We start from the raw sequence: 25,002 nt of genomic DNA, 5'->3' as shown, positions 1-25,002 counted from the left end.
CTCCACTTCATTCTGAGAATGCGTTCCTTCACGCAGGACTTTCTTGGAACAAGTAAGACGTTTTCCTGTTTGTAAAGATTTGGTGTGGACTGACTTAGGGAACTGGAAGTCGTGGCACAGAGCAGGCACCGAAGTAAAGTGCAACACGAACCACGAATTTCACCTACGTGGACGTCAGTGATCCACGCTGGAAGCGAGACTGTGTCATTTGCTAAAATATTAGAGAACTGAAATAAAATAGTGCCTTGAATGTTGAAACGTGTGTGTTCAAGTTGCTTTTGAAGAGAAAAGCAAATAAGAGAAGAAGGAAAAAAAGAAGTGACAAAGGATGTGCCTAAGACCTTTTTGCTGAAAACATTTGTACTTTGTCTATCTTACTCTTAAAATCCATACTTTCCAGTTGCAACTTATCACCAGACCACTAATCACCCTCAAAACTATTTAGGCTTCTGCATTCAAATACCAAGAATCACTTCTTTGACCTGATAACTCTAAACCTAACTCCACTGTTTATCAACTGATGACGCTTTGGTAGCTAGGCTGCTGTCGTCTCACGAGTGCACACCCTGGTGTCCTTGGGAACATTCCCACACCTTGGCTATCGCTTTTCCACAGAGTCCTTCTTTGTCTCTGTTTACTCCACATCTCACATTAAGAGATAAGGGGGAGCAGCGGGACCTTTGGCTTTCGGTGTGAAATTTCTCCTAAAAAGAGATTAGATCTCCTTCCAAAACTTCAACTTCCCGGGCTTTTCGTTGTGCCACATTTTGTTTCATCAGCAAAAGCCCTTTACCAAGGTGGAAGATGGTATTAGAAATACACATTCATTGACCTGATCAAGAGTGATAATTCATTCCCAAAGCTATGCACGTATATATGCGAGGGCTCTTCAGTGAAAAAGGATTCCCATAAGAAAACAACACAACTGAGATGTTCTGAAATATGTGTTTAATAAACAGCTTCAATTTTAATCCTCTGGCAAGTACTATGAAGGCATTTTTACTAATGTGAATAATCAAGCCATGTGTGCTTCTGTTGAGTTTTATGGGCTGATGATATAAACAGTAAAAGGTGTGCTGCCTACAGCAAAAATCACGTTAAAACAACTGAGAAAACTAAAGGTGACATAAAAATGAGTTTTCAAGTTTAAGAACCAAAGTAGCTGATGCATGTAGGTATTTATTTAAAAAAAAAAAGAATGTTGAGATTTAAAGTATATCCACACATTTGTATTCTCTATCCAGAATAAGCTTTTATTTTTAAGGTATACTTTTAAGAAGTAAGAAACCCAAAGCAACTCATTGTAAATAATGATCACAATGGACAATGCATCTTCAACAGATCAAGAAATGTTCATTGAGACATGTACAAAGCAAGGGAGAGCCAGAACGAGGCTAGTCTTTTATGTGCAGAGGGAAATGCAAGGGCCGCGCACGCACACACACACACACACACACACACACACACACACACATAAATGAAATCAAATGCCTCAGGTAAACATGCACAATGTTAAGATTATTTCTAGTATTGCAATATTTATATGCTTTTAAGGTGGTCCACTAAAAACATTTAATTTTCGGTAAAAAATATTTCATATAGAAGCTCACATATATACTTCTGCATGATTTCTTCTTTCAGCGTTCTCTCTTAAGATACCTGACAAAACAATGCTGCCTAATTTTCTAGACCTAGAATACACTCATCAAAAATGATGAAGCTTGAGTAGACCAAAATATAAAAGGAAAATAGATAATTATAATAAAATGAAATTCCCACTCATAGAGAGAACATTTGTGCAAACCTTGTAAGACACACTTATCAAGTATACATGTATCCTACTTTCTGTTCTCTGCGCAGTACAGTGCCACAGTTACTCAACTGAAGTAATTCGGATTTGAACTTCAGAACACATTAATTTTAGAATTCCACAGATCCTTCTACTTCTCGATTGTGTCCAACTTATCTTCTGCCTAAGTAGGTTTTTCATACAACTTGCAAAGTTGGCCAGACCGCTAAACAAGACAACAGAGTATGCTCTTGTTAGAAATTTTCAGCCATCTAGAAATGTCTCTAAAAGTGCGTGGCTTGTTCCCAGTTGGCGTCTCTTAATTAGTCTTCTCCATATGTTCACCTGGTTCAATCCATACATAGCTGCATCCCAGGCAGCACCAACACCTCAGGCACAAGAACAGTCTATTTTATTAGGAGGGCAAATGACTCATTTGTTGTTGTGAGGTAAATAAATGAACCTTTCCTCGCCATTTAAGTAAGTGGGCAAATACTTCATTCACAAGTAGGACACTCTCCTAGTGTCATATAGTGGTTCTCAAGGAACAAGTGCTTAAAAAAATTGGTAGAAAAGAAGGTGCACAAACGAGATAGTAGAATAAAGCTCTAAAATAATATGAACCAGAAGATTCCTGGCACCCCACTCCCAGATTCTTCTCCACAACCCAACCAATGTAGAAGCCTAAATGCCAGTAAAACCTTATTTAAATTTTTTATCTGTAGTCATCACTATCTTGCATCATATTCATTGTGTTCGTATATCGAGTAAGTAAAATATCAGATATGCACTTAAACAGAAGAAAGTCACTAGCACTCTCTGAAATTGACATCCTCATGTTTCTCCTGCTTAGTGACATAGAACACTGGGGCAGAATGGAGAATCCAGAAATAAATCTACGACTTTATGGCCACTTGATTTATCACTAAAATATCAGGAATATACAAAGGGGAAAGGGCGATCTGAACTATAAGTGGTACTGGGAAAAGTGGACACCAACATGCGGAAAATGAAACTGGATCTGTATCTTATACCATATGCAAAGTGAACTCAAATTAAATTAAGGATTTAAACATAAGGCCTGAAACTGCAAAACTGCTAGAAGAAAAAATTAGGGGAAATCTTGATGACATTGATCTAAACAATCACTTTTTAATTACGACTCCAAAAGCACAATAAATAAAAGTGAAACATGCAAACAGGACTATATATCAGACTAAAAACCTTCTGTTGCCAAAAGGAGCAATGAGTTGAAGAGATAAATTATATATTGGGAGAAAATTCTGCAAGTAAAATAGATAAGTGATTAATACCCAATATATACAAACAACTCAGTATCAAGAAAACTCATTTAAAAAATGAGCAAAGAATGTGAGTAAACATTGATCAAAAGAAGGTAGACAACTGGTTAAAGGTTATATTGAAAAGTACAACTGGGCCAGCAATTTAGCTCAGCGGTTCCACTGCCTGCATTGCAGGTGCAAGGTCCTGAGTTTGATCCCTGGTACCAGAAAAAGAAAAGCACAACTGTAATTTATCCTTTACATTTCTCAGAAACTTGAAATAACTGCTGAATTATGGTAATTATGAATAGTGTATGCTATAATATTCAGTGTGAGAAATGATACAGAAAAGGGTGGCATTTTGGTTATTAATCCAATTGAAATTACTCTTTAACAATGGTAAATTGACAAAAATTAAAAACCGAAAGAACCATGTATGAGTTTATCAAGATACTGCAGAAGTATAGTTACTAGTGAGAAAACGGGTGCATGAAAATGGTGTAGGAAACAGTCTCCTGAATGCCAGTTCTTCAGGTACACTCTGGCTGTTAGACAATGCTCCGCAGTCTTAGTTTTCAGTTAAAGAACACTTTAGGGGCTGTATAACAAATTTAGATCCAAAGAGATAGTTTACACATCCAGGGTAACCCAACTTGAGAAATTCAGGTCAGATAAGGAAAGCCAAATAGTTATATTCAAAGGCAAAGTTAAGGTGAGTTTTTTTCAGTACTGGCATATGTAGTTTCTATGATGTGATAAAGAAATAAAGTGATTGTCTAACTTTTAAATATTTATTGCAGAAGCAGGCACATTGCCATTAATCTCCCTCAAGTACTCCCCTCAGTTCACACTTATCCCAGGCTTCTTGGAACTTCCTGAAGCAGTCCCGGAAGACCTCTTTTAAGAGTGTCTTTACTTGTACTATTGTGGTTTCTTCCGTGTCCTGAATTGACTCAAAATGTGTATTTTTCATGATTATCTGGACACTTGAGAAGAGTTAGAAGTCACAGATGTTGAATCTGGTGAATAAAGTGAATGAAAACACACTAATATTTTTACGAGCCTACCTTTTTGTTGGAGAGCACTCAGCAGGAGTCTCTTAAATTTTTAATCACAGCTTCTGAAGACTTCATCAGAGAAGACTCCCAGAACTGCTTCAGAATGTGGCAAGAACAACCGAGCAAGTGCGTTCCAAGTAAGGGGAAGTATTTGGAGGGCAGTGAGCAGCGATGTGTCTTTTATTGCAATAGTTTGTTACTTTAATCACACACCTTACTTTTACCAACCCTTGTGTGATTGACTAGATTAAGAAGTGGGAGGGGTTGAGAAAGGAAAGAAGGGAAAGGAATAAATATGAGAGAAAGAAAAAAGTCTTTGTAAATAAGGACAGGTGGAGTGGATGAAGGGAGGGCAGGGGAATGGGGGAAAATAAGAACCAAGATATATCACAAAAAGGCACAAATTCCCAATGATGGAGGTCATCGTATTGTATACCTAAAATGAACCAATGAACTTAATAAAAAAAAGGTCAATGAATTGGGCAACTTCAAGACTTATTTAAGGACAGTGATATAGTAATTACAAATTTCTGTTATAAACTTCTGAATATTCAAAAGTTGAGTAAATTACTAATCTTAAATCTCAGTTGCCTTTGCCTTTAATACATGAAAAATGGACCTTATAAAGTTAGTTTAAGGGTTAAATAATACAATTTATGTCAATCTCTTAGCCCAGTACTTGGGACACAATACACACTCAACCAAAGGTAGTAACATTATTTAACTGTTGCTTAGTAATTTTCCTCTCTGATGCAAGCCATAAGTAGAATCCAGAGAAACATCAGCAATCAAGTGACAATAAGATACTTCATTAAATAGACATAAATAAATGTCAAACATATAAACACTAGAAGTTTAGACCCTCAAATAGAATACACTAAAAGCCTCTTTCTCATCTTGATTCTGTGAATATTCCCATAACTAGCTTTTATGCTAAAAAAATTCTGTCATCAGTCCTTGATGCTTTCCCAAATATAGTATGTATTTTCTAAATTTTTCCCCAAGAAATTTTATTTCTTGTAATCATCATGATTCAAATAATGTTTGTGGAGAATAAACAGCAGATTCTAATGACTTGTTGGAGTTGAGATACACTTATTACATTAGGCTTTACTCACTTAGGACTGAGTCTGATTTAGAATCAACTGTGCTAGAGATTCTGCTATATTCACAAAGGAGCTCTGAAAGTCTGGCAGCAAAGTCTAACTGCAAGCATTTGCGATGGTCATATGGGCCATAGTCTACTTCAGGATTTTAGTCTAAGAATCTGTGCAAAGAAGATGCCATGAAAATGTACCATCTCCTGTCTCTGCCCCAATTCTAAGCTCACAAATGCAATCATAATATTAGATTTGTTTTCATATACATGTAAAGTAATAGAAAGATGGAAATGCCAGTATTATTTTCACAGGTAATGGTCTGCATATAAAAAGAATAAATTATAGGCCGGGGATGTAGCTCAGTGGTTCCACTGCCTGCCTCACAACCACAAGGTCGCAAGTTCAATCCCAAGGACCAAAAAAAAAAAAAAAAAAGATTAAATTGCATACAAAATAGAATCATTTTCACACATTCAAATGTGAAGCGATGTGTTAATTAACTGAAAAAGGCAAGACACATTTCTGTCTTACAGTCATTGTTAAGTCATAGAAATTTTGAGAATTATCTAAGACTTCATGTAGTCCATTCCTGGCCTTTGTGCTAATATGTGGTCCATCTTTAACAACAACAAAAATATTACTAAGAGTAAACACATTTACCTGCCTCCATGTAACTACCAGCCCATTACGGTGGCAGGGAAAAATGAATAGCACTTCCTCACAAATATTCTTTCTAAGGGATTTGTTTGGAAAGAAGCACTGGGAATGTTAGAATGAAAAACAAATTCAACATAATTATTCCATTTTTATCAGCCGCTAAACAAACAGCAGATAGTCTTTAAACTGGTTTGTGGGAGGTAGAATCATGATTTACTTTAGATGCATGACTCACAAGAGGAAAATAAATGTGTTGATTTACCAATATGTTCAATCAATTATGACGTTGCTCTGTCCAACTGCTCTTGGATCTGCACGCTTAGTAAAAAATGTGTTTAAATGTGTCCAAGTGCACAGTTAGGGTGGTACTGCAAATCAAGCCCACACAGAAAAATGAAAGCTTTTCTTAAAGTAAAATTCTAAGTCAGTTAAAAAATTTATAATGTCACTCTTATTCAAAGTTAAATGCTGACCGAGGATACTTTCTAATTTTAGTTCTCTTTGTATACTTCTTGAATATCTTAATGATTCTTAGTGAATTCTTTTTGTAAACAGTCTCGTATGAATTTGATTTTTCCTCTGAGACAGTAGAGTGAGGAATTTGGGATTTCAGGTATTACCTGGCTTCCCCTTATGTTCAGAACTTTGACAGAGTCACCAACCATCAGGTACAATTTCTACTAGGCTTAGCATGCACCAATTGCTATGCTGAGTAATTTACATAAATTCTTTCATTTAGTTCTTGATCAAGAACTTGGAGGTGAATGTCACTATGGTCTTCTGTTCTCCTCTCTCTCTCTCTCTCTCTCTCTCTCTTGCTCTGGTAAGAAAGCTGTCTCAAAGAAGTTTCTTAATCTGCTCAGGGACACACAGCCTATATGACCCAGACAATAAGAATTTGACCCTGGTGGTCAGTTGCTTGGACTTGTGAATTTACCAAGCTATAAGTGCGCCAACTCTTACAAATGCCTACCTAGACACATTAAGTTTCTGAAGATAATCTGTAAATGTAGTGAAGTGCACCATCATGATATAGGAGAAAAATTGCCTTTCATTGGGAAAAAAGCAAATCAGTCTTTCTTTATGAATTATTTTTTAATAGTGCATAGAGATATAAATAAGTCCCACATGTGTAAATACCAAATAGTTTCCCTGGTGTGAATATTCTGCAACAATGCATAAGATTCTAATAAGATTACTGACATTTAGAAATGGGAGGAAAGGAGCTAAAGGTGTAGGGAAGGTGTGATACGTAGGGGAAGAACAAAAAGGGAAAAGAAAAAAATGTGAGAGAATGAAAAGATGAAAATAAAGTGTTTGTAGATGGGGAGGGGAGGAGGGGGTGAAGGGAGGGCAGAGGTAAGGGGAAAAAAATGAGAATCAAGACTTGCCATGTAAAGGTACATGATCCCAACAATGAATGTAACTGTACTGTATCCCTAAATGTACCAATAAACTCAATTAAAAAAAAAAAAAAAGAATAGACTGAAGGTTGCCAAGGATATGGGGATGCTGGGGTCATGAGTGAACTAAAAGCTAAAAAGAATTATCACAAGGGCTTCTTCAGGATGAAAATATTCTCTCTTTTGAGAGAAGCTGAAAAAGGAGCCAGGAGCAGGAAGTGGATCCTGAAGAAGTGTTTTGTTGTTGTTGTTGTTGTTGTTGTTGTTGTTGTTTTAAATTAAATCATTTTCATAGGTAGCAGAGAAGTCCCAGCCTCTTCAAGAGGTCCCCCTGTGACCTGCTAAGAAAAGTAAGACGCAGAGCAAATATCTGCAGTTAACTACCTGGGACTGCTTGCCCCAGAAGACAGAAGGAACTGGGAATCTTGCCAAGTCCTTCCTGGCTACACTGGCCAGTTGACTGCTCTTGCCAGCCTAATAGATGCTGAATATTTCTAACAGTTAGTATTGGGGTTAAGAGAGACCATTTAGAAAGCCATAGGTAAAGTTGACTTGGAAGAGCTTATAAGTAGAGGAGCATGCAATCCCTACTGTACTGTTTGATATATACCATCTAGTCACTTGGACAGTACAAAGTTCCAAATCTCTTACTGAATTTATAGCTAAGGCAAAGTGCTATCAAAACTCACTCCCCTCCCACGTGTGTATGTCCGTGCGTACGTATGTGGATATACCGTGAAGGGGAACAGAAGAACAGAATGGGTCCTGGAAAGGGGTGCACCAAAAATAAGCTATATTTAAAGATCAAAATATTGCAGATCACCCATATAGCGGGAGCAAGAGAAATAGTAACAAAATGATTAGTGCTGGGAAGATAAAATTATTAAGATAACCATTTATGGACAATTCAAGATCCTACTCCAGGTCATTCCTCCAGGACTCCTCCCACGTAAGGCCATTTGGAGTCATCAGCTCTGTGCTGGACAAAAAAGCTGAATTTTGCTGTGAATAAAAGGTGACAGAAATGCTTTTAATCTCAAGTGGTGGTCACTCAAAAAAAAAGTACTCAGCAAAAGTTGTGTAACAAGGTAAAGAAATAATGGTTGGTAGTGCGAATGCATGAAAGCAAACTATTCAACCAATTTTTTGTGGTAACTTTAGGTGTACAGAAGTGCTGCTGAAGTAGTACAGAGAATTCCCAGTCTCCCTTCACCCAGCTTTTCCTCTGTTAACCACTTTCATAGCCATAGAATATTTATCAAAACTAAGAGCTCTGATGCAGTATGGTTAACCGAAGAACAGAACAGAAATCTCCCAGATTTCCAGTTTTTCCACTAATGTGACCTTTCTATTCCAAAGTCCCATATTGCATTTAGTCATCCTGCCTGTTACTCACCTCAGATCTACAACAGACCCTCAGCCTCTCTTGTTTTCTATGGCCTAGGGCTTTTTGAATACTACGAGTCAATTATTTTTAAAATTGTTCCTCAATTTTACTTTGCCTGATGTTTTCTTATGGTTACTTTGAGACTACGAATTACCTGAATGACATCACACAAGAGATGTGCCCTTTTCGATGCATGATACCAGGAGGTCCATTATTGCAATACACATTAGCTATGATGTTAACCTTTATCCAGATGGTATATTCCAAGATTGTTCATTCTAAAACTATTATTTTTCCACATACTATTATTAAGTACTTTGGAGGAGATACTTTGAGACTATGTCCACATCTTGTTTTTGCTTAGAGTTTGACCCACTAACTTTAGCATCTATAGGTGGATCACATTTTGTAGCAAGTAGCAGCAGTGACTACTAAAGTATTCTAGAGAGGGGTATTTTTGTTTTTAATTTTGTTTTTCTAATGTAGTTCCTCTTGTATATTTAGAATAGTATTATTTACAATTGAAAGGAAGAATTGCTTTACCTTCTTACTTATGTCAAGACAGGCTATTGATTTTATTCTTAATATTGCCATCTTACTAGGAGTGCCTTCTTGCTCAAGATCTTTTTGGCTCCTGGGCTCCATTCATTACGTTTTATCACTTGTCCTGTATTTGTTTTTACCCTTTACTTTCTAAAATTCCAAGATGCTCATCTTGTGCGTACCCTGCCCCAACCCTGTAATCAAATAGTATTTCAGTGTCCGCTGATCATGTTTTTGCAAATCGATATTTAGAAATTAAGATATGGGCACTGAGTGTCCTCGTTGCCACTGAGGAAATCACTGCATCTAGTCTCTTCAGCGAAGAGAGCTATTAGACACAGGTATGAACACTGACTCCTACATACTTGAACATCTGTATCTCTGCGTACCTATCCATCTGTCCACATTGATATTCCCACTTCTAATCAAGGACTAGAGTTCAATCCATCTTTTTCCCTTTTTTACTCTGACAGAATTCTGGCTCTTGTGATCTGTATTCACTACTCATTCAACTCCAGTATTCAGATAAATTAGTTTCTGAACTCCTTACCGATAGGCTGATGAAGAGGAAATTCACCAACCAGATTCCAGTGTTTGTGTACAGACGTAATCACGTGGGAAAGGGAGTGAGACATAACGGAGCTGGCATAAGTAATTTTTTTCTTTATTGAGTTTATTGGTACATTTTACATATAACTGTACTGTGTACCTAAATGTATCAATAAACTCAATGAGGAAAAGCAAAAACCAAACAAAAAAACAAAATTACTTATGCCAGCTGCATTATGTCCCGCTCCCTTTCCCATGTGATTACGTGGATGATTTGTAAAATACAGTTAGGATTCTTTGTCACTGACTGTGTTTTATCTTTCCCTGCAGCATGCAGCAGACTTTTAAAAATTGTAACATAAAATTCACTATCTGCGGAGTACAGTTCTTCGTATTTTGACAAAGGCACGTAGTTATGTGTCTACCTGTTGTAGAAACAAGTTTCTCACTCTCATTTCTCCGTGGTATCTTTGTATAGAAAACCCTTTCCCTGACTATGGATCAATGGTCCTTAGTTCAAGGACCCTGCATGCTGTTCAGACTTAATTAGAATTAAAGAGAGCATTTTCGCCACGCTATAACAAAAGTACGTCTGAAAGTCAATATAGTGTAAAAGGTTAATCAGTGAAGTTATAAGCTTCCATTGTTCAAGCTGTATTAATATTCAGATTTAGTCTTTAATGATAATTAGACCTAAATAAATTTAAAATGATACCATAGGTTTTCTTTGGAACTTTTTTTTTTTTTACTTCAAGTGCTGATATTTAGAGCCCATAGTTCAGCATTATCTATTTACTGAAAAAGAATTGAAAAGCTTGCCTGTTGTTTTACTCTTCCATATGGTGGAAGAAAGCAATACTCAGTAGCAGTATGGTACTGGTACCTTACCAGACTACTAGAGGAGCTGCCACCATCTATCCCACTATGTGATAGACAGTAAGTTAGGTAGAACTATTATAGGCAGTCAGATAGGGCTGAGCCCTCGGCAGTCAGCACAAAAGAAGAAAACACATTACAACCTTGGGCAGAGATGCATCTGTTGGAGAACAGCCTCAAGATAAAGATAAAAGGACTGGACCTGCGTACTCGCCCAAAAGACTAGAGAAGGGATAACACCTGGCCTAATGAAGTTTAGATAGACCTGAGTCACTGCTGGCTGATCAAGACCTCTGGAGCCATCAGTTCCTAGAAAAGGTCTTTGTTCTTTTCGTGCACATTTGTTATGTGATTCATTTCCCCCCTTGGATTACTATTACCTAAGCACTTAAGTGACTATACATGCGACCTCATTTGTTGTTCATAGCTTTAATCCACTTTGTACCCACATAGTTGTGCTCTATAAAACTTCCCCTGAGATGCAGCGTCCTTAGCAACCCACTTTCAGGCTCTCTCTGCCTCTCAGGAGCTGTCTTTCCCTCTCAACAAATGCTTCCTACTCTCAACCTCCATTGTTCCTAGAATTCGTTCTTCAGTTTTAGAGAACACAAACTCAGCGTATCAGACATCTAAGAGGTTGGGAGTTACAACATTTCCCTTCTATCATTTGGAGAGCTTATTGCATCTCCTCTGTCACCCTTGCATGATGTTGAAGAACCCATTGAGATAATAGTTGAAAGCAGGTAAGCATTTTCTTTGGTTTGGTAGATTCTGGATTGCGACTGGCTTAGGTAATCAAAAATCATAATCCTTAAAGTTTGTGTCTTGCCATTATTAATTGCTTATGCTTGAGTTTTTAGGCCTTATTTCTCTTTTATGCATTTTCTTTCATTATTTAAATTGAGAACACCGGAGGATATGTCCCATCAAAGAAAGGGACATCTTTTTTCCTGTTTTGTATATGCTGCATTCAGACTTGCTTGACCTGTTTGACTTGTGACTGTTGTAGTCTGTTAACTTAAATAGCACTAGAAAAAAAGTAATGTTAGAGTGCTACCTAGTTGACTTTGATATTATCACAGGATAAGTTTAGAAAATGCTGTAAAATGGATCTTTTTATGAAATCTAGTTTATATTTAGAAAATCTGCATGCCTATTAATAAGTCAAAGGACTCCATCTGCCAGTTAATAAAGACAATAGGCTGTCAGCCATTCTTAAGACTCGAGGGACAGGTTTCACTGAGACTTTCCTGCCCAATTCCTCTCTACAAAGTAGAAAAAATGTTGAGCCTGTTCTGCCTCGGTTTCCTCTCTGGTCTGATCTCCCACTGGTGAGGAGGCAGCCTTAGCTCTTGAGATTCCCCATTCTCGCCTTTCCAGGCTGAGACTGGTGACTCGGGAGCAAGTTAGCTTCAATAACTCACTGTGAGCATGAGAAGAAAAGACTACCTTTTTTTCCGGTCTTATTACTCATCTTTCCCTGCTATTTTGCACTTTCCTTCTTTTAGAGGCATGTAAGATTAGACAGGAAGGAATCTGAAATGTTCCAACCTTCTTCTCTTAAGAACTTTTAAGTTGAGCCAATAGAAAATAAGCATTTGTTAATGGTGAAGACAGGGAAAGTCATCTTAGATAAAAATAGCTCAGGGTTTTATCTATCCCTTATAGAATACTAAACCAAGCAGTGGTTCCTCTGCCATCTATTAAATGCTCTTAGAGCACCTGCCACTTTCGAAGCAGAAGATAGGTTTCCCAACACATTCTGGTAAATCCCTGTTGAAGTCAATGATCAACATGATGTTGACCAGATGCACAGCTGGATTCCTCTCTGGAGACAAAGCTCTGGTTGTGTGGACCTGCGGAAACTGACAGGACAACTGAGGGGTCACGACGAGGGTGCCTGTCCAGGGGATCCCCAGTGGTTCTTCAGTGGAAGCTGAGTCTTGGCAGCCCAGCTGGGTAACCAACAGAAAAATCACGTACCTATCACCCTAACCTGTACTCCGCAGGACTTTTACTCACTTACCTACACTCCTCAGGATTCTTACCTCTCTGCTAGTAAGTTAGAAACCTAATTCTTTTCTCTAACTTGCCAGGTGTTAACTTTAACCCTCCTTGATTAGAGGCTTCCCTCCCTGGAGGAGGTCAGGCTGAGACAGCTTGCAACAACTATTCGCCTTTCACAGAACAGCTACCAGAGAAGCAATTCACACTTGGGCCTTACATATGCTAACCAGCAGTAAAAGAGAAAAGGTTGTAGTAGGCCTTTTTCTTCTCCTATAGAAGAAAACTGATAGATAATGCTTTTACTAACATGCAAATTCTGGTTGCTAGTCAATGGGTACAAGTTTAACCTGTGAACTTCAGAAACATAAAAACCATCAAATACTCTATCTCCATACAACTAAAACTAAAAAGATTTGTGACAAAAATAACAGATTTATAGATAGTCTCCATCAGTAGAGGGGCCTAACAGCCAACCGACTACAATCTCTACTCCATTCCTTTAACCTATGTCTAGAACATGGCTCTTTCCCCAACCTACTTTTTCATTCAAATGTTCATGCTTTGATTATATATGCCTTAATTTCTTAAAACATTTCTTTATTCTTGCCTAGAAGCTGCCAGACTCTAAGTGATCATACAGACAAAACCAACAACAAATGTACAAGACATCTACAACATCACTTCTGTCTGAGGTCCCTTGATTAGCTCTCTGGAAAATATCTCTGCCAATTCCAACTATGACCCCCTTAATCCTGAAGTAGCCAAAATGTTCATTGCCTTTGATCCCTCATGGCAGTTTGGGATACCTCTTCTGATGGAGAGAATATTATAGATAGCTAAGTTAGACAGAAGTAGTAGAGACAATCAGAGAAGGGTGGGCCCTCAACAGAGTCAGCACAAAAGATGAAAACACATTACAACTGTGGCTGGAGATGCATCTGTTGGGGACCAGGCCTCAAGATAAAGATAAAATGACTGGACCTGCATACTTCCTCACCTGACCTAATAACGTCTAGATAGACAGCAGTCACCGATGCACCTAAGTGACTATACGTGCAAACTCATTTGTTGTTCATAGCTTTAATCCACTTTGTACCCACATAATTGTGCTCTATAAAACTCCCCCTGAGAAGCAGGGTCCTCGGCAACCCACTTCAAGCTCCCTCTGCTGGTCAGGAGCTGTCTTTCCCTCTCAATAAGTATTTCCTACTCTCAACCTCTACTGTTCCTAGAATTCATTCTTCAGTTTTAGAGAACACAAACGCAGCTTATCAGACGTCTAACAGGTTGAGAGTTATGATATTCCCCTTCTATCATTTGGAAAGCCTACTTCATCTCTTATTTCATGCCTATATCAATCAGACCCTGAGCGAGAATGCTAATACCATAGGGCTTATGCAGAGATACTAATGCATTATATTATACTCTGACAGTTTTATTATCATGGGGATATTAATAGGAGAGAATGTAAAGTGGGATGGAAGGCAAGTGATTAGCAGAATGTTAAGACAAGGAAGTCAGACATATGTACTTTTATCGGATTGAAAAAATCTTAAAATCACTTGTAGTGATCATTATAATACATGGACATTTTCTATACCCCAAAAATGTCAATGTGAGCTTTCTGGTAGTTGCTAGCAGTGGTTACAAAAACATGCAACAATGAAAATAAACTCACTAGTTTTTTAATGTTTACCTTTCAGTGTAATCAAGCAGAGAGAGTAATTCAGGAAGGACAAACTTTACAGTTCTGCTGTTTCAAATGCTGTGTGATTCTATGAAACCTAAAACATCTCTTAAGAGTTTCCGCATATGTAAAATAGGCCACATAATTCATAACTATCAAGACTGTTACAATAACTAAAAAAGTTCAGGCATATGGAGCAACTAATACAAATAAATATGTAATAAAATAACAATGATAGCTATTTTTACAAATAGAATTTATGCATTATGTTTTCAGGTAATAGGGAAAAATCTGGCTACATGAGAATAATAATTACATTTAATAATTACAACCCCATACATGCAGTTTTTAAAAATGATCACAATTTCAAAGAACTACATTTAGTTAGATCATTCAAACTAAATAATGTTTGCTTCAAAAACAAGGAGCTATGTGCTGATAAATATGAAATTTTCTCTGTGTCTAGCTCTCACAGGCTTTGAAATTTTTTTGACAACCTAGTCACAAATTTTTCATTATTAATTCTCTAGAGCTTTCTACCAGTAGTCATAAGAAACCCCTCAATCTTAATGAAACAATATATATTGAAATATAAGTATTTAAAATGAAAGTTAGGAAAGGTCCTAGGCACTTTTAATGCTTTCACATTTTAGTATTTTGAGGAATCAGAGTTTTCAAGTTTAGGAATGATAAAGTATACAATTACTTTATATGAGCCTATACTTAACTGTAAATAAAGCTCTAGGTATTTCATATAGAGGTACAAGCTTAAACATCATCTTGGTTAAGGTTTCGGCTCAAGACCGTGACAAATTCACAGAGGAGGTCGGAAAATTTATCCAAGTCTGCCTCACTAGAAGCATGAGCCTACCAATGCTTTACGGAATTTGACTTTTGTGACTCATATATGTCCGTCAAACTCATCCCTCTCTTCTTAATAGTGTGACACAATGCAAGAAGTTGGAAGAAAATCTTTCTCCCATATTGCACTCAAGTAGTTAAGAGTAGATTTAGGGCTTTGAGGATTTTAAAGATTCTGGGTCCTCCGTACCCTACAGTTGTCTCCAGCAGGGGAACAGCAGAGTCTAGCAGCAGAGTGGGCCAGAGGGAGGTAAACACAATGGGTTCCCCCGGGGCTCAGAAACAGATCTCCTCCAAGCCGTGAGAGCAGAGCAAGACAGTGTCAGAGCCAGATCTCTGACCACGACCAAAGCAGCAGCCTGCAAAACAAAGGTTCTTACTACAATGCAACCTCATTTTGAATTCCAGGCTAGTTAACCTTATGAAACACGAGTTACTGACCATGTCTAGAAATACCAATTAACTCTGCAAAGAGCTCAGTAAGATTGGAATTTTTAGAAAATGTTCCAAATCATCATCCTTGGTTCAAATGAAGTTTCAAAAGGTGCTTTGTATCCCTATCTAAACACGGTGTGTTATTAGAGAGAATAACCATTTGTCAGGCTCCTGCTTTAGCCATAGTTATATTGCATAATGGTCATGAGCTGTATCAAGTGTCACTTCCTTAGTGTTGCAGATGAAGAACTTAGATATTAAAGCAGCATTGTTTTTCAGAAGTTCATATCCTTGCCACACATAATAGTGTTTAGACCTAGAGGGATATCGTTTGCGGCACTCCTGCCATCCCACAGTCAAGTTGTTCATAACTGTTTTACAGTTAAGTCAAAGGATATTTAAACTTTCATTTGAATTTTTTAGTTAATTTGTCTCAAGATTAATTCTCCTCACCAAGAATTCAGATTCACTTGTTTGCATTCAGGATCACAAAGGCATGACTGGATATAAAATACTGCAAAAGATTTCCAAAGCTGAGTAACCCTGCTTTCTGACAATAACGTGGATTCTCGATTTTTCAAATTGAAGACACTTGGGATAATTATGCACAAAACGTTTTGACCCAGAATCCTGCTAAGAGAAGAAAGCAAAGGGCTACATCATTAGACAGAACTAAAGCAAATACTTTTTTGTAAGTTCAGAAACAGCAGTCCCGGGTACCTTCTGGCAGTGTCCCAAATGCATTTCTGGTAAACAAGAATTACAAATATTTCATCAAGGGAAATTCCCAAATTAAAAAGAAACAAAGAAACAGATGTGAAAGGGAAGAACACACCATGTGTCAGACAGATAACCTTTAGCCGGCCGTGCCAACAACATTCTTTAAATAGTGTGTTCATTCACTTGTTTCATAGGTAAAAGCAAAATCCCTCCCTTTATCCTCAAAACATTTTTAACGTTCTCGTGTTGGGAAATACTAATCTGAGAAGAAGAGGCGTTTAATTTAATAAGTAATTGGCTCCTTCTTTCCTCTGGGTGCCACCTTATGGAATGAGACTAATGCAGGGAAACTTAACAATCTGATGCTAGCGAGCAGATAAAATATGAGCCCTGATAAGTGTGGGCGCACTGTAACCACTGGGAAGAGGAGTAACTGAAACTGGAGAACGCAGTGATTGGTAGTTGAAAATATTTAAATGCTGAAGAGTCTTTTTAGAGGAGACAGACAGCAGAGAGAGAGAGAGAGAGAGAGAGAGAGAGAGAGAGAGAGAGAGAGAGAGAGAAACAGTGGTAAAAGGAGAGCAGATGCAGGCGTTTGAGGAAGGAAGTCCCCTTGCTTTCCTGAACATGACCCCACCCACGTGGACCACTGCAGGCCTTTGGTAGCCAGGTACTGGCAGGTGTTCACTAGAGGGGCTCATTATATGGGATTCAGCAAGCCAGGGAATGGAGAACTCTATGAAAAGGCTCTTCAAACAGTCTACAAAAACATGTAACAAGACGCGGAATCATGCATCCGGAGACACAGCTTTCTCAGAAGGTGCTATCTCCATATCAGAACATCTTTGTCTGCTACCACTCTCCTCTCCCAGCTCTCCAAAGCATTGGCAGCCTGGAATTGCAGAGGAAAGCAAATGGTGCAGAGCCAAAACCAGCCTGAGCAGGCGGAGACAGGCAATTTCCACTTAGTAAGAGATTGATGCTCAGACATTAATACCTGAAGCCTTGGGCACTATAAGGGATTTTAAGCAGGAACTGAAGAAAAGATAATAGTGTGAAAGAATAAAGATGTGCGCCGCCTGCAGTGTTTGGCAAGTTCAATAAATTGATTACAACTGCATTTCACTTTGAAGTGTAAGTACTGGCCGAACAATTTTCATGAGTCCTCGGATGCTACCTGCACACGGGGCTTCAGAGATGCCAGCCAGTTTACAGGCTTCTGCACTTTCTCTACCTATCAGCCTATGTACACCCGCGCGAAGAGAAAGGACACACGCATGCGTGCGCGCGCACGTGCGCACACACACACACACACACACACACACACATACAGAACTAAGGGGAATCTAGTTTTCTGACACATGAGAAGAAATGGTCCCATCAAGCAGCTCCTATTATTCTAACAGCAACTCTGCAATCATTTGTTGACAGATACATCTATGTGCACTATAACAAATGAAACAGATACTGAAAATTTAAGTCGAATTTATACACTGAACAATGTACCATCTGCAAGTTGAAACTATTGATTAGTAAAATTTTAATGTTCACTTGAAAGCAGCAACTTTTCTTTGGGACACTCAATGGTTAATTTATTAGAAATGAGGCATTTTCTTAATAGCTGCATGCCAGCAAACACAGAAAATGCATATTTAAAAAATCACTGTAATTATATACTATATTTTTTCTCACATGGAGCTGACTCACTTCAACCTGTTTGTGATATTTTCATGTCTCTTTTTTGAATCACAAATCCATACATAGGCCAACAAAATATATATTTTTTACCTAAACACTTTAAATTTTTATTTTTAATTGATGAATAGTAATTTTATATTTACAGGGTACAATGTGATGCTTTGATACATGTGTATATTGTGAAATGATCAGATCAGATTAATGAGAATATCTACCACCTCAAGTATTTATCATTTCTTGATAAATGATGAGAACATTTAACAATCCTTTTACCTATTTTAAAATGTAAAGTACATTATTATTAACTATAGTCACTATTTTAAAGTTAGATATAAGAATCTCTCACTTCCTGAAGACGGTAGATTTTCAGCAATTTCAGGTTTAGAAATGTTTCATCAAAGAGATCACAGGGCTGGAGATTTAGCTCAGGGGTTCTGCCACCTGCCTCACAAGCGCAAGGTCCTGAGTTTAATCCCTGGTACCCCCACATACACCAAACCAAACCAAACAAAACAGAGGTCATAGAGCAAGCATTGGTTACAATTAGGGAGAAAATAAAGCATCCCTCAGATCATAGAAAAGCTTAGATCTGAGTAAATTACATTAATTAGTTTTAAATGAATAATTGGTTAGATGAAAGGGAAAAGACAAATTTGAAAGCAGGACAAAAAAGTCTACTTGATTGACAAAAATGCACGTTTCATGCTCAGGAGAAGGAAAAGAGTAGCACAGAGTTTACAACTCAAAAAAGCAAGAGCAACAGCAATGAAGAAAGTGAAGCCAAAATTGATTTACAAAAGAACCAAAAATGAATGCTCCTCAGTGGTTCATGAGGTTATTGCAATAGGTAAAGCAATGACAAACAAAATAGATCTTATTTATAGTAATGCCCCTAAGTTATAAAAATGTTTGCTGGTTTTCAGAATTGCATAGTTTGAAAATCCACTTGGAGAAAGATGCAGTGGGGGGAAACTGGTAAAATAAATAAGGATAATAAACCTTATTTGAAATATTTATCTTTTCACCTTACTCCTTAATGCCAGGTGAATTAGAGGTTATGATATGTAATGATTCAAACTACTTTTAATATCTTTCTCGTCATATTTATAGCTAAATGTTGAAGCCCGCATATAACACGGAATTGAGAGCCTTAGGGCAATGGAAACAAGTTTTGAGAAGAGATAGGTGTGTTTTCCATACATACATTTTCATAAAATGCTAACGTGGGAGAGAAACCATTTAATCTAAGAGGACTGAGTTAATAATGATACTTTGCCCGCTCAGTACTTGCCCCATTTCACACATGTACATAGGAAAATGAAAAATTGAGAAATGGGTTAGCTTTAGTGCGGATCAAATGTACAAGTGTGAATATAAAATAAAAACCATGGAAGGCCAAATTGTATTTTTGATTTGCAGATGTCACTTAATGGACTAAGAAAGAGGTAATGGTTTGACATCTGGAATATAGAGGGAACTCAAAAAGATTAACACACTCACACACACATACACACACATTTGCAATTAACAAATGAGATAAAGAATTAAATACTTCTTAAAAGAAGGCAGGAAAATGGACAACAAACACATAAGAAATGCTCATTAGAAAAATCCAAATCCAAGGTACAATGAAATATTACTTTACTCCAGTCAGAATGGGCATCATATAAAGACATGAGATAACAATTGCAGGTAAAGATGTGGAGAAAAGAGAAATCTTACACACTGTTGGTGGGAATGTAAATTAGTACAGCTGTAGTGGAAAACAGTGTGGAGATCCTTCATAAAACTAAAAATAGAATTACCATTTGACCCAGCACTTCCACTACAGGTTATACACCCCAAAGAGATTAAACCTTTATACCAAAAAGATATTTGTATACCACGTATACTGAAACACTATTCTCAATAGCTAAAATATGTAATCAACTTGGATGTCCTTCAGCAAATGAAGGGATAAAGGAAATGTACAATGGAATATCACTCGGCCATACTACGGCCATTTGCAGCAATATAGATGAGACTGGAGAACATTGTATCGAGTGAAATAAATCGGACACTGAAAGTCAAATACCACATGTTCTCCCAGACTTAAAGAAAACTGGTGAGTCAGCCTTGTAGAAGGACAAAAGGATAGAGTGGTCACTAGATTTAGGGAATGGTGGGGAAGGGGTACAGAAAGAAATTAAGAGACTTTGTAGATCCTGAGAAGGATGCTGAGGATTTGAGAAGGGAGCGTTAAGAGCAGAAGGGCAGGGCCAGGGATTTAGCTCCCTGGTTCTGAGACCTGCTTCACAAGCACAAGAACCCGAGTTCAATCCCCAATACAAAAAACAAATACAAAAAAGAACAGAAGGATGAATAGACAAGATTAATACAAGATGTGTGCAGCTATGGGAATATAGTGAATCCTATTAATTTATACAGTTAGTATGTATTAATAATTTTAATAAAAAATTCTCAAGTGATATTAGCAACACAGAGTAGGATGAAGCTATTGCCATAGAGAGGTTTTTAAAATTACAAGAGTATAACAAACAATATTTCCTTAAAATGTAAATTCTTAACATTGGTTAAAACTGAAAGAAAATTTAAATAAAACTATATAAAGACAATTTAAAAAATAAAAATACATTTATTCTGCTCTTGAATAATATGTTTCTAAACTGGATTCAAAGGAAAGTTACAACACTGAAAATAACTGAAGTTACTTATTTTTGTCATCTCTGTATTGCTACCACATTTCCATCTTTACCAAAAGATTCTTTAGTATCTCAGGAGAACTCCTCACCTACACCCCACTTCTGTAACTAAATAATTAGAGTTTATCATGCGTTCCTTGAAGACCTTTTGGTGGTAGTGGAAAGCGGACCCAGGGATCTCTTCCCAGTCCCCTACCCCATCTCTTCCAATTTTATTTTGAGACAGGGTCTCACAAAGTCACCCAGGTTGTCCTTGAACTTGCAGTCCTCTTGCCTCATCCTCTCAAGTAGCTAGAAGTACAGGAGTGAGTGACTGAATCAGGCTGGTGAAGACACCTTTAAGAGTACAATCACATGGCAATAAGTCTTCTCATTCCACCCCCACCTCACTCAACTTTGCTGAGTCTTAGGAGATAAAACATAATATGCTCACTAGAGAAATAGTCATCTAAAAATCAAAAAACAAAAAGAATTTGGCTACATTTTTTAATATATGGATTGACAATAATGAAATTTCTTCAGATAAACTGTTACAACAATACAAGTGTACTCAGTGCTGAAAGATTTGATTAGATCAAATATATGATTTGAACAAACTATACTGTGACCTAGAATTCTTACCTCTGAACAAAACATACTGGTGGCTGCCTCTCAAATTTATCTTATCCAGAAATGTGTGTGTTAATTTTTCTATAGTGAATTCATATTTAAAAGTCATTAATCACATGCAATTATTACAACCTCTTAAATCAAAGTTCACATATAACATATGAATAAAAATGCAGCAATATACTCAAAGTTTCTTTTAGTATAAAGACCCTCATCACAACAATTCCATGAATTGTTACTGAAGATGAAACGTGCTAACATTGATCCTGGTCAGTTCATACTCAGGTGAGAACCATGGTTTTTTTCCTTTGTGTTCTCATAATGCATACACCCATCTGTACGTATTCCTGGAGAAACATTATGTTTAAATGCAAAGTATCTTTACGATTATTTTTGACTAAACATATATAAGTAGAGAAAACTCCTTGTTTAAGCAATAACTTGGAAAAATTTTCTGCTAATTTTTCTGTTAAATCTTTGTTACAAATATTTGAAAAGGCCAAATATTTAAAAAGAATGGCTTTTAGATAGGATTCTAAGTACTATTCTGAAATATCACATACCTGACATGGAGTTGACGGTCAACTGAGGTAGAGGTGAGTTTAACAGACTGACTAAAATCACACAGTAAGGAAAGCATTTTGGACTCACTCAGCTCCGTTGTCTCTGTGCTTTTTACCCATTATTTGTAGGTACTAATTTAATGAGAAATCAAGATGATCTTTTTAAAAGAGAAGCCAATCTGTCAGATCAACACACCATGAATTGTCTTGGTTGTTTTCCAAAGGTTACATTAAAATAATTGCTAAAATTTTGTTTATGTTCCCAGAGTTTTACCATATATCCTAAGAGCAAGGCCCACACATTGAGACAAAACAGTAAGATTCTTATAAAATATTCTGTGGGAACCACTGTGAAAAGAAATAGATTCTAATGGGCTTCTTTTGACAGCAACCAGCCCTCAGTTATAAAACTGTCTGCGGTCAGCATGGAAAGAGTACCTATTCTGCACGAACGCTGGGCTAAGATGGGCAGAGCAGATGCTGTGTAAACTATATACCACAAGTAGGTAAGGAATGGCTTCCTTGGCGAAGTGGCTTATAATATGTAACTCCACTAGGGATTATAAACTACATCTGGAAATACTAAGGGATAGACTTTTAAAATTTAAAAACTTAAAATTGGGAGCTCATTTACTTCAAAATCTACATTTCATAGACAGAGCAACTAAGGAACAATCTACTCATACTCTGTACATAGCCCATGATTAGAGGGCTTCTCTATGGCTTGGAGGAACAGCTAGCTAGATTTTATGTGTATGTTCAAGTGTGTATATGTGTACATAAGTGCTCATGCATTTCTGAAGAGCTGAGAGGGTTTTCCTGAGCAAGGCTAGGCATAAGTGTGTCATAGAGTGAGCAGAAAAATGTAATGACTTTATGTAGCTACTCAGATCATTAGAGGGAAGATAGAGAGAAACGCTAGCCTTCAAATTTTTATACTGATATACTCGCAAAATGATTTGCTTCTGATGCCAATTTTTAAAATACATAAACATCATGATCAATGACCATTTATTTCACACTTCTACCAAGTACTTCAAATGAATATTGGTTTCTTCATGACATCTCTATACATAAGGTATCATTATTATTATAGTTTCACAGATAAAAAGCAAAGAAAAAAAGGTTTTGCCATTTTCTTAAAGTCAAGCAGCTGGTAAGAATCAGATCCAGTGTTTGAACAAAATGCTGAAAAAGTCACATATATGTTTTCTGTTACAGTCCTACTTTGCCTGTCTCTAAAACTTTTGTATAGTTTAAAATAGAAAAAGATTCCAGTCTACGTACCAAAACAATCACTGAAATCACAAATGAAAGTAGCAAAAAATTTTGCTTTTCAGTCTAGTGAGATATTTTGCTTTCAACATACATCCTGAAATTCATCCCAGTGTTAAGAATTCAAAAATATTGTAGCCAGGAAAATGTTCTTTTTAAGCTTTGGCTTAAAGTCTTTCAAAAAAGAGAAACTGCCATGTATTTAAATATATTGATAGGGGCATAAATATATTTGAAAGGAAATGTTCTTCTTGAAAGAGTTGTCAGTAACATAAGTCAGAACCAAACATCTAAAGAAAGCAGCTCTGCTCTCATCTTTGTGCTTTGTCCTTTTTCCAAGCTACATCCCAGCTAGGGAAATGAGAAAAATGAATGTTTTCAAGAGTCTCAAGACAGACAAAAGATAAAAGCAAAAGATGATGTTTTGCTTCAAATATAGCAGCTCTTGACATGCGGACGGTACTTTTCATTTGATATTTGCAAGAATCTTTCACAAATGTAATCGCATCAATCCTCATAATCACCTTAAGTGGAAAATCTCAGCACTTAATGTTCTGCTTTGATGACTACAGCATATTAGGCAAGTGAGTCCAGAAGAATCGGTGCTCAAAGAGAGGCTGAGGATGAGAATCAGGGTAGAACCATGTATCCATGGATCCCACCTTATCCTCTACTACTCCATGGGCCCACGAGTCGTAGACGGTTGCCTGTCTTTCTCCTCTTCTCTGGCTCTCAGCTGAGCATCACCAAAGGTGTAAGCACTAAGTAAAACAACATCAGACCTACTGTGATGAAGTCAATAGGAATTTACTGCGGCTTCTTGTATTTTAAAATGATTTAAGGACAAACTTTGCATCCTATGACTGGATGGAATTGATATGGTATTCCTATAATATTGATTAAAAGGAAAATGTGGTTTAGCAATGACTAGGTAGAGCAGTGAGTACAAATCATATCTAAAGTTTTCACACATCTGAAAACGCTGAAGTCAATTTCCATCAAGGACAAAAATAACGTGTGAATCTGTAAAAACCATTAAAACGATCTCAGAAATGAATTCCCTTTTAACCCTGTAGTGACCATGCTTACAGAGATGAAATCACAGAGATCACGGCATGTGTTTCTCTAGGTGTGTCAGCTCTATAAACAAATACTTTCTGTCACCTTCCTGAAACAACATGTGTACCCATATAGTAAGAAGTACAGCACAGTCATTACGGAAAAGCTATGCAAATTATGTTTGGTGTTCTTCAAGCCTCACTGGGTGCCCTGGTAGAAGGCATCTGTGACTCAGGCAACATGGATATTGCCCACTAATATTGCATGGAAGGACCTCCGACGTGGCAAATGTCTGGGATCTGGAGTCAGGTTGCCTTATTTAAAATTCTAACACCGCCATTTACAAACTATTTTACCTTGTATAAGTTATTTAAAGTCTTTAAATCTCAAGTTTCTCATTTCTAAAATGGAAACAAATACTTTAAAGCGCTGCAGTGCAGAATGAACAAGAAAATGTACAGAGATTATTTAGCATGGTGAATGGTAAATGTTGAGTGTTCTATAGATGGTAGTTGCTATATCTTAATTTTTTGCTTTCCTTAGAGATAGTCTTACAAGGAGATTTATACTGATATATATATAAAACAATTCCTAAAATTTTCTTTAATATACATTCCAGCAAAAAGGTACATTGTGTGTATAAATATTAAGTATGTTAAAGCTGTGAGTAGGTAAATCAAAAAGTCATCTGTAATAATTTAGAATGCAACCAGAAGTAATATAAATACTCCTGATTTACCC

At 37.0% G+C, this 25,002-nt stretch overlaps 1 protein-coding gene across 1 annotated transcript in view; it reads right to left on the bottom strand.

The window, feature by feature from the left end:
- The window catches only part of Chsy3 (chondroitin sulfate synthase 3), a gene marked incomplete at its 5' end in the record, with an annotated part of 226,213 nt that overhangs the window by 69,585 nt on the left and 131,626 nt on the right, over positions 1-25,002 (bottom strand). The window lies entirely within an intron of this gene.

Source organism: Fukomys damarensis, unplaced genomic scaffold (assembly GCF_012274545.1).
Source record: "Fukomys damarensis isolate Sample0158 unplaced genomic scaffold, DMR_v1.0_HiC HiC_scaffold_3, whole genome shotgun sequence".
NCBI lineage: Eukaryota > Metazoa > Chordata > Mammalia > Rodentia > Bathyergidae > Fukomys > Fukomys damarensis.
This window is presented reverse-complemented; position numbering and strand designations above follow the sequence as displayed.